General features: G+C 41.0%; 1 protein-coding gene across 3 annotated transcripts in view; it reads left to right on the top strand.

The window, feature by feature from the left end:
* Positions 1–9,212, top strand: part of LOC132839323 (vang-like protein 1) — a 55,820-nt gene continuing 46,608 nt past the window's right edge. For all 3 annotated transcript variants that reach the window (XR_009647721.1, XM_060860242.1, XM_060860241.1), the window contains exon 1: positions 1–158. The gene's annotated coding sequence lies outside the window, so the exon portion shown is untranslated. The remainder of the gene's footprint in view (positions 159–9,212) is intronic.

The raw sequence follows: 9,212 nt of genomic DNA, 5'->3' as shown, positions 1-9,212 counted from the left end.
TGCTCTTTCTCGTGTGCAGAGACCATTCCATAGCCTGGGCTTCCCAAACCGGGCTGGACTTAGTGCCTAGCCGTACCTGGGGGATTACTTACACTCTGATATCGTCTCTATACGGCGTAGAAAAACCGCACGCTTCGGAATGCCACGCTTCGGTAAAGGTGAGTGGGTTTTGTGGCTCGTTCACAGAGCGCGTGCACGCCCGGTAACACGGCAACGGGCGGTTAGGTAGCTTAGCAAAGCGTCTGCTTTCTGCTTTAAAACAAACCTTTCACTCGCTAATCACCTTCTTTTTCACTCTCAGCTCTGCGTCTTTGCTTTACTTTATTAACCGTACAGAATTCCGGTATCCCTTTTTCCCCCACCCTTGTTCACTCGAGCACCAGCTAGTCATCGTGTAATCATTCACAAAACATAATAAAGTCGGTGTTTATTATTTATAGCTTCATGTTTGGTCGATTTCTCAGCTTGCTATAAAAGATTGATTTACAATAAAGAGAAAAAAAAAAACGACTTAAGAGCAAGTTTCCAAACTGTCACTGACTTTTCAGACGTTATAGCTGCAGAAATAACGTTTATTAATATTTATAAAACATTAGAGTTACATATAAAAGACGTATATTTAGATATAGATTTATATAAGATATTAGCCGTGTTAGCTTCCCATGTCGCTAATAGGTGTTGTCACTGCTGGAGAAGGTTGACGTCGCCTTCTTGGTCTTTAGCTCAGAGCCTCAGGCACCAGGGACAGTTGTATGGTTCAATATTTCTGTCTTTTACCCCTCTATTTTATTTACACACGTGTTGGTTAGTCCAGAGGTGTGTGTGTGCTTTTCTAACTCGGTTTCTGGAGGCCTTGAGGAGACCACGGAGTTTCCTGCTGCGACCAGCCATTGATTTTAAAGGCTACAGGTAGAACATGGAGTTGGCAGTAAACACACACTCTCTCTCACACACACATACACACACGCAAACACTCTCTTTCTCTCCTTCTCTCTCTCACACACACACACACACACACACACTCAAACACACACACACACACTCAAACACTCATACTCTTCTTCTTCTTCTCTCTCTTCTCTCTCTCTCTCTCTCTCTCTCTCTCTATCTCTCTCTCTCTCACACACACACACACACACACTCACACACATACACACACAGACGTTGACGTGAGGTGAAATCTTTAGACACAATGTTTTATATAATTACAATATTTTGAGATTTTATGTTGGTGAGAAAATGCCCCAAAGTCCCAAAGGAAAAAAAAGCAGTTTGTCTAGTTCTGAAGTGACTTCTTCTTTATCTAGTCTGTTCTTTATTTTATTATCTATCTTCTTATTTTGAATGCTTGCTGAGAAAAAAAAGTACTTTGTTAGATCCAACACATTTAATTTCTTTATCCTGTCTGAGAAACTGAAGCGCAGCTGAAAGAAGATGGATTTTTATCCGTTTGTGAGAACCTTTAACCATTCAAAGAACCCACGAGGAACCCCTTTTCCTAACCATATGTTAACGTTGCTCCCGACACCTGTAGATTGTCTCTAGCGGGTGATTAACGACCGCTTAAATGGTAACAAATTACACGTAGGACTTAAATCACGAGTGGGGAATTGGGAAACGTGGGAACGGGGACAATATATTTTATGCATCACGTATCCTACACAGGGTCAAAGGGAACCTGGAGAATATAAACCTAGAGCTTGTAACCCTATCACAGAGAACAATCACATACTTATTCACACACTAGGGGCAATTTAGAGATGCCAGTCAACCTACAGAGCATGTGTTTGGACTCCGGGAGGAACCCGGAGTAGCTGGAGGAAAACCCCAAAGTACAGGGAGAACATGCAAAGTCTGCACACACAAGGTGGAGGCAAGAACGAAACCCCAACCGTAGACGTGCGAGGCAAACATTTGAGCAAGATCATCTTCACCATGACACATTGATCTTACATATCATTATTTTATTTTTTGCCTCGTTGTTGGATAATTGCTGATTAAAATGCTGTGATTGGAAAATGTCCAACGCAATGGCTTCCCATCAGGTTACGTCACTACAACATTGTTTTTTTAAATTTATTTATTGTTTTATCAATGCACGCCTCGTTGTGAGTAATAATAGTCCAATCATCATAAAGGAGACAAAGACGTGTGTCTTAAAATTTTGAAAAACAAGGCACGTAGCACACCAGGGATGTGACCCGATTCCCATGGTACTCTCCACGTGTGTACAGCTAAGCAGCGATCGAGTCTCTCAGGACATGCTGACTGTGATGCCTTCCAGCAGTGTTTTTTTTTTGCTTTCAGACATGCTTAAGCGAATAAAGATGATTCTTTACACGTGGGATATTTTTCCTCCAGTCAATGTTGCATTTATCTCTTTTCTCTTTAACAACCACCTTGTGCATCGTAGCAGACAGCTTGTCACTTTTCCACTCTGAAAAGGATCCGTATTGTCGAGAGAACGCAGAACACCGATGTTCTCTTTTATGGTAAAACTCATCCTAGTATTGAAAATAGAGGGAGAAAGAGAGAGCGCGAAAGATTAAACGCTTCTCTCTTCAGTAGAAGGTTTTCTCCCTGCCATTCAATGAATAATGCAACACCGTCAATTATGGAAGATTTTTTTTTTATTCTGTGAGCTGTGAATCTGACAGCAGTAAAAGCATGTGATTATTAAGGCTGGGGTTCACATGGGAATTGAAAGCACCTCTTTCCCGCCTCCCACACGGAAACGTGTGTGTAGATCTCACCTGTTTTTCAGTGCTGTGCGCTGAACCATTCTAATCCCTTTCCTTTTAAGAAGTCCGAAAATTGTGCAGTGATAAGAAGTTCTCAGAGGAAACTGATTTACAATGCTATATATATATATATATATATATATATATATATACATAGGCTAGTTTTTCCCACGTTTGCCCAGGTTTTCCCCTTAGTTATGATGTAATACATGGCACATTACTGCAAGCATTTTTTTATCTTGAGACACTAAACACTGCTGAATACTCGCACTCACTCTAGCTCTCATGTTTTGGCTCGGTTTATTAATCCAGAATCTATATTGTAGTAGAATCAGGCAGAATACAGAGGAAGAAAAAACATTTTTTGCACTATACCTTGTGTATGTGTCTATGATGATAATAAAAGGACTTAAGTAAGGCTTCAGCGAGCATTAAGAATTAACCTCAGAGAAAACACTAGATAATAAGCACAAACATCTGGTGACAAATAAAACAGAAAACTGTAACACAAAACATTTCAGTTTGTGATTCAGAAACGTACCACTGTGCTTTACTCTCCTGCTTTAGTGTTAGATTATAGATTATATTTGCTTTGTGTGTCAGGTTTCAGAAATTAATTGTAGTACTTACTAGAATTTTTCCGGCTCAAGGAAGGCTTAGGTATAAAGTGTGTTTAATGGTGTCCATTCTCTCTCTCTCTCTCTCTCTCTCTCTCTCTCTCGCTCTCGCTCTCTCTCTCTCTCTCTCTCTCGCTCTCTCTCTCTCTCTCTCTCTCTCTCTCTCTCTCTCTCTCTCTCTCTCTCTCTCTCTCTCTCTCTCTCTCTCTCTCGCTCTCTGTCACTCTCTCTCTCTCTCTCTCTCTCTCTCTCTCTCTCTCTTTTTTCTCTCTCTTTCTCTTTTGCTCTTTCTCTAACTCTCTCTCTCTTTCTCTCTCTCTCTTTTGCTCTTTCTTTAACTCTCGCTCTCTCTCGCTCTTTCTCTCTCTCTGTCTCTCTCTCTCTCTCTTTTCTCTCTCTTTCTCTTTTGCTCTTTCTCTAACTCTCTCTCTCTCTCGCTCTCTCTCTCTCGCTCTCTCTCTCTCGCTCTTTCTCTCTCTCTGTCTCTCTCTCTGTCTCTGTCTCTCTCTGTCTCTCTCTCTCTTTTTACTCTCTCTTTCTCTTTTGCTCTCTCTCTCTCTCTCTCTCTCTCTCTCTCTCTCTCTCTCTCTCTCTCTCTCTCTCTCTCTCTCTCTCTCTCTCTCTCTCTCTCTCTCTCTCTCTCTCTCCCTTTGTGTCTTTGTTTGTGAGTTCAGTCTTATGGGCATGCTGGAGCCAAGGATGGTGTAAGTTCATGTTGGAGGCGAGCCAGCACCTTTTCTTTTGTGTACTATAATAATTTGTCTCTTCTCTTTTTTTCTTGCTACCAAAAGTTGACAAAATTCAGTGAAATTTCCTCGATCAGCACTGCAAAATCCAGACATAAAGGAAGTTCATTAACATGATCGTCACACAGAGGATTCAATGACTGGCTTCTATTTATCGATTGATTGTCGTTGTTTTTATTTATCTATTTATTTAATTTATTGTTAGCTGATAAGAAACCACTAAGATTAAACCCACAATTAGCAGTTTTAATGCAGCCAGATAGGAATGGATTCTTATTTCTCACACAAGACAGTTTCCCCTGACGGGAAGCTCTGAATACCAAGGCACAGCGAATCGATTGCCTCCTCTGCCATTGTGCATTTCATCTTCCCAATCAGTTCTTTTGTGCTCTTTTTAATACTTGTGGTTCCACTTCAGGCAGGGAAATCACTGCTTGTTTTGTCTGCTTGTTTACGGAGCTGTTTTGCATATGCTTGATGAGGCGTCACTAACGACCGTGACGAAGACGGTTTTCACGTCTTCCTTCATGGTTGGCGAAGTTATTTGTTTTGGGTTTTTCTCACAGGCTCTCTGAGTCTTCTGTTCAGGAGGTGAATGTAAAATGACTTTCCCTGCCAGCTGTATTGACTTAACATCACCCAGGGCAGGGGTTAAATGTAAAGATAGTGAACAGGCAACAGACTAGACCTTGTATGTGTGTCTCAGTCAATGCTCTTCGGTCCTTTAATCCCATTGGATTGTTTTCCTAAAAGGTGGGTCAGGTGATCATTGGAGGATGTTTATGTAGGAAATAAAGGAAGTGGAAGAACGGATATGAGAAAATAAATGTGGGATTTGGTGAAGCTTGGCAGGTTTCCAGCAACATCACAGTGACAGATTCCATCTGAAGGAAATGATTCGTTGAATTTTTCAGTATTTTCCCAGTTCTTCTTGTTCTTCTTCCTAGTACATAGTTATTAGCAGGTATCTGCTAACATGTTTCGATACAATACAACTCAAATGTATTTATGTAGTGCTTTTAATAAGGGACATTGTCACAAAACTGCTTTAAGGAAACATATAGTTTCAAGAAATTTTAAATATACAAATTCATCCACAACCCAGAGACGACGTGGTGAGGAAAAACTCTCTGAGACGATACGAGGAGGAAACCTGGAGCGACTTCAGACTGGAGAGGGAAACCATCCTCCTCTTTGTAACACCGGATAATTTTGAAAAAAATGTCTAGCTGTGTAAACAGGAAATTCACTGTAGTTTAACATGAGTCTATTCTGTTGGAGAATTGAGTGCAAATTGGAATCGTAAGCCATCGTTTGCAAAAAAACAGATTGCAGTCTTAAAGCCATCTGTCTTAGTGGTAAGGCTAAGGCTGTCCATGTGGGGTCATCTTTAGCAACAGCAAACGTTTTCCAAATGATGAGTCTCCAACCAGAAGTAGAGTATCAGGATGGATCAGGCAGGTCTGTAAAGCAGAAGGGGACAGGATCACAGCTTCACTCGCAGTTTGTCTCTTGTGAGCATGTTGTTGCTTGTGAGTGTGCACTGCCTAGTGTTTGTTTTTGTTCTTATAAGAAGCAGCAGCTACGATTTTGGTGCATTTTCGAACAGCAAAAAATATCTGGTGACTTATTACAGGTGCGAGTGGGGAACCGTAAAAAGGACCACATTCAAAAAAGGATACACCCTGGACGGAGTGCCAACCCATCGCAGGGCACACACACACTCTCATTCACTCACACACTACGGACAATTTCCCAGAGATGCCAATCAACCTACCATGCATGTCTTTGGACCGGGGGAGGAAACCGGAGTACCCGGAGGAAACCCCCGAGGCACAGAGAGAACATGCAAACTCCACACACACAAGGCGGGGGCGGGAATCGATCCCCCAACCCTGGAGGTGTGAGGCGAACGTGCTAATCACTAAGCCACCGTGCCCCCCCAAAACAAATCATAAATTTGACAATTTTAAAGATTCAGTATGAAATCAATTCAGCAGCTTTCATTCATTCATTCATTTTCTACTGCTTACCTCGGGTCATGGGGAGCCTGTGCCTATCTCAGGCGTCATCGGGCATCAAGGCAGGATACACCCTGGACGGAGTGCCAACCCATCACAGGGCACACACTTCAGCAGCTTTCAGTTAGATTTAATTTTTTCATTATTATTTAAAAAGCTTCCACAATATCACAATTTTATATTGTCATGTTGCACATGTTGTCATTTTTGTACCGTTCATACGTTGCATAAAAATAAAAAAATTCCCAGATGAAACGTAAACGTCTGTTGCTTTGTCTTTGATACATACGGTTCCTGTAGCTGATTTGATGTTTTAAAATATTTTATTTTAAATATTTATTAAGCATAAATATATTTAAAAAATACTTTTTAACTGTTTACCCTAAGATCTTTAGTTTTAATAAAGAAGACGCAGGTCAGCGGAGTATTACAGGCTGGCACTGTTTCCTCTGAAAGTTAGCATTGCTTCATTAAATGTCATCTTCAGACTGTAATTTCACAGCTCCTTCAGCGCCTGTCTAACCGTATAAATCTCTGTTAGGCTCCATCACCATTTGTCATCGATAAGAGGATTATTTCTGACTGATGATGATGGCACCTGAACAGACAGCTCCATATTCCTTACAAGAAAAGTTAGTGCTCCTCATGTGCCTCCCACACCCACTATCCCTCCTGCTCCCGCCTCAGGAGCAGCGGCGTTTCAGTTTTACGAGTAGCTGTGTAGCTTGAGGGCTAAGTATGATGGTTAGAAGTTGACGTGACTTTGACAGTCATGTTAATTTGAGGCTTCTCGTAGTTGCGTCTTCAGAATTTGTAGACTTTGACTTGAGCACTTAGATGAGGATTACAGAATTAGCTCATACACAGAGACATTCATGAAGTGCTGGAGGTTTGGTTTCATATAGAAATGTGGTTTGCTGAGGACCGCCTCTAACCGACCAGCGGTTTTTAAATCATGTGTGGGCTCTGAGGCTCCCTGTAATTGCACATGTATTAGGTATGAATGACAGCTAACTGGCTTTCAGCTGTAGTATGATGGAGGAGATATATTTAAGCCGCTGATGCCTGTCTGTGCTTTGACAGAATTCATATCGCAAGAAATATTTGTAAGCGATCCACTGAGGAGCCACAAAAAAAAATGTCAGTGGAAGACCATAATATTATTGAATTTCCTACCAAAGGATTCAACTTACCTCATACGACCCTAACAGTTGCTATAGCGGAAACTATTTATGCCATCTAACTATTTTGTAGTCATTTGTTTTGCTTAGTCTAATTCAGATCTGTAATTTGCTAGTTAATGAAACCTATCCAGATTGACAGTGCATAAGTAACTTGTTAGCTTGTTAACTAGCTTGTAGCAAATGGGCAAACTCAGTTTTGTCTTCTGAGGTAATATAGAGATTGGCATTAATTTTTTATTACCATGCATTTAGATTTACGGCATTTAGCGACACCTTTATCCAGAGTGACTTACAACTGAGCAATTGAGGGTTAAGGGCCTTGCTCAGGGGCCCAGCAGTGGCAGCTTGGTCCTGGGGTACGAACCCATGGCCTTCTGATCAGTAGTCCAACACCTTAACCACTGAGCTACCACATCCAATTGCGGAGATGTTATGATGACATACGGTATATTTTGTCCAATTCTGTAGGGATTTCTCTGTGAGTTATATTAATATTAGTGTTCAGCAAAGTTTAGTATAAACATTTAGTCGATATCAAGTGAGACTGATAAAAAATCAAAAATATGATGGGAGACGCAAGAAAAATAAAATTTGCCTGGTGGACAAACAAGTTCAATGAAGACGAAAGTGCTTGGGATGCGAAAGATGTGCATTTGCTAGTCTTAGCTGTTACTTTTGCTATATAGACAATATAGACAATGGCACACAATGGCAGGCCTCTGGACTCATTTATGCTGTTAGCTTGGAGCCATCTCAGATCCAGGATTGAGTGCTCTCAGAAACAGTAATATGTTTCATAATTATTTTGGTATGAACATACAGTTGATACCATCATGATTGATGATAGACTTATTGCATAATCGCATACAGCAGGCGTACAGGTGTTCCTATTAAAGCGGACGTGAAAGTATTGCCTTTAATTGTAGTTTTTTTGGTAGGCTTTCATGGTCTGGTGCAGTTAATCATCATGCTGAGAAAGTCAGACAAGGCAGAAAATCACTTTTCAGGCTTTGGGACTTGTACTATATAATGTGACCAAGTTTTCCTCAGGGCAAAAATTAAAAGTGACACCGTCTGTGTGCTCCCATCCGTCAAAACAAATGGGCTATAACTGCCTCAAGATTTTCCTATGATCCTTCACAGTGTCACATCACTTACAAAGACAAATTCTCTTTTGAGATTTGCTGTCCTTTAGTCCTGAGCATAACATGCGTTCAAAGTAAAAGCATAAAGTTTCAATCAAAATGCCAATCCGTTTCTCTCCTGAAAGGTCAGTCTTACAAAAAGGCCTGCTTTTTCTTTGTTTTCTTTTTCTGGTCATCACTTTGGAATGTTCTTTTAAGAAAGGTCTAGGAAGAAACAAGGCATAACGTTTGGCAAGAGTATACCATGTAAATGCATCTGTTTTGTATCAGGTCACTCAGACCCGCATAAATGAAACTCCACTGTGATTAATAGAGTGTGCTTGAGCACAGAAGGGAGATTTGATACGGCTGTTTGGGTGCCGGTATGAGAGGCACTCAGCTCCATCATTGGACACTTAATCCTGGCATGTACCCTGGAGGTCACTGCGAAAAAAGCACTCTTCACTGTCAAGGCAGTTGTGCTGGGCCAAGCAAGACAAGGGTGCCGTGTTGAAGAAGCTCAGGGAGTCAAGTGTTTTGGTCTGGAGCACAACGCCACTTTGGACCATTAACTACAGTTAGAAAGCAGCTAAACATTCTTGAATTGTGAACAAGGGGACGCTTTTATTATGTTGGTGTTCAAATGTAATCTTAATTCTGTGGTCCAGGAACCATTTTGTGTGGATTTGGATATTGTCCAAATCTAGAAGACCCACACTGTAGGTTTTATGGTAATTTACTTAACAGCTCTGCGTATCCATTTATTTTCTGTAGCTCTT

Source organism: Tachysurus vachellii, chromosome 24 (genome assembly GCF_030014155.1).
Source record: "Tachysurus vachellii isolate PV-2020 chromosome 24, HZAU_Pvac_v1, whole genome shotgun sequence".
Taxonomy (NCBI): domain Eukaryota; kingdom Metazoa; phylum Chordata; class Actinopteri; order Siluriformes; family Bagridae; genus Tachysurus; species Tachysurus vachellii.
Note: the sequence above shows the minus strand (reverse complement) of the source record. Positions and strands in the feature narration are given on the sequence as shown.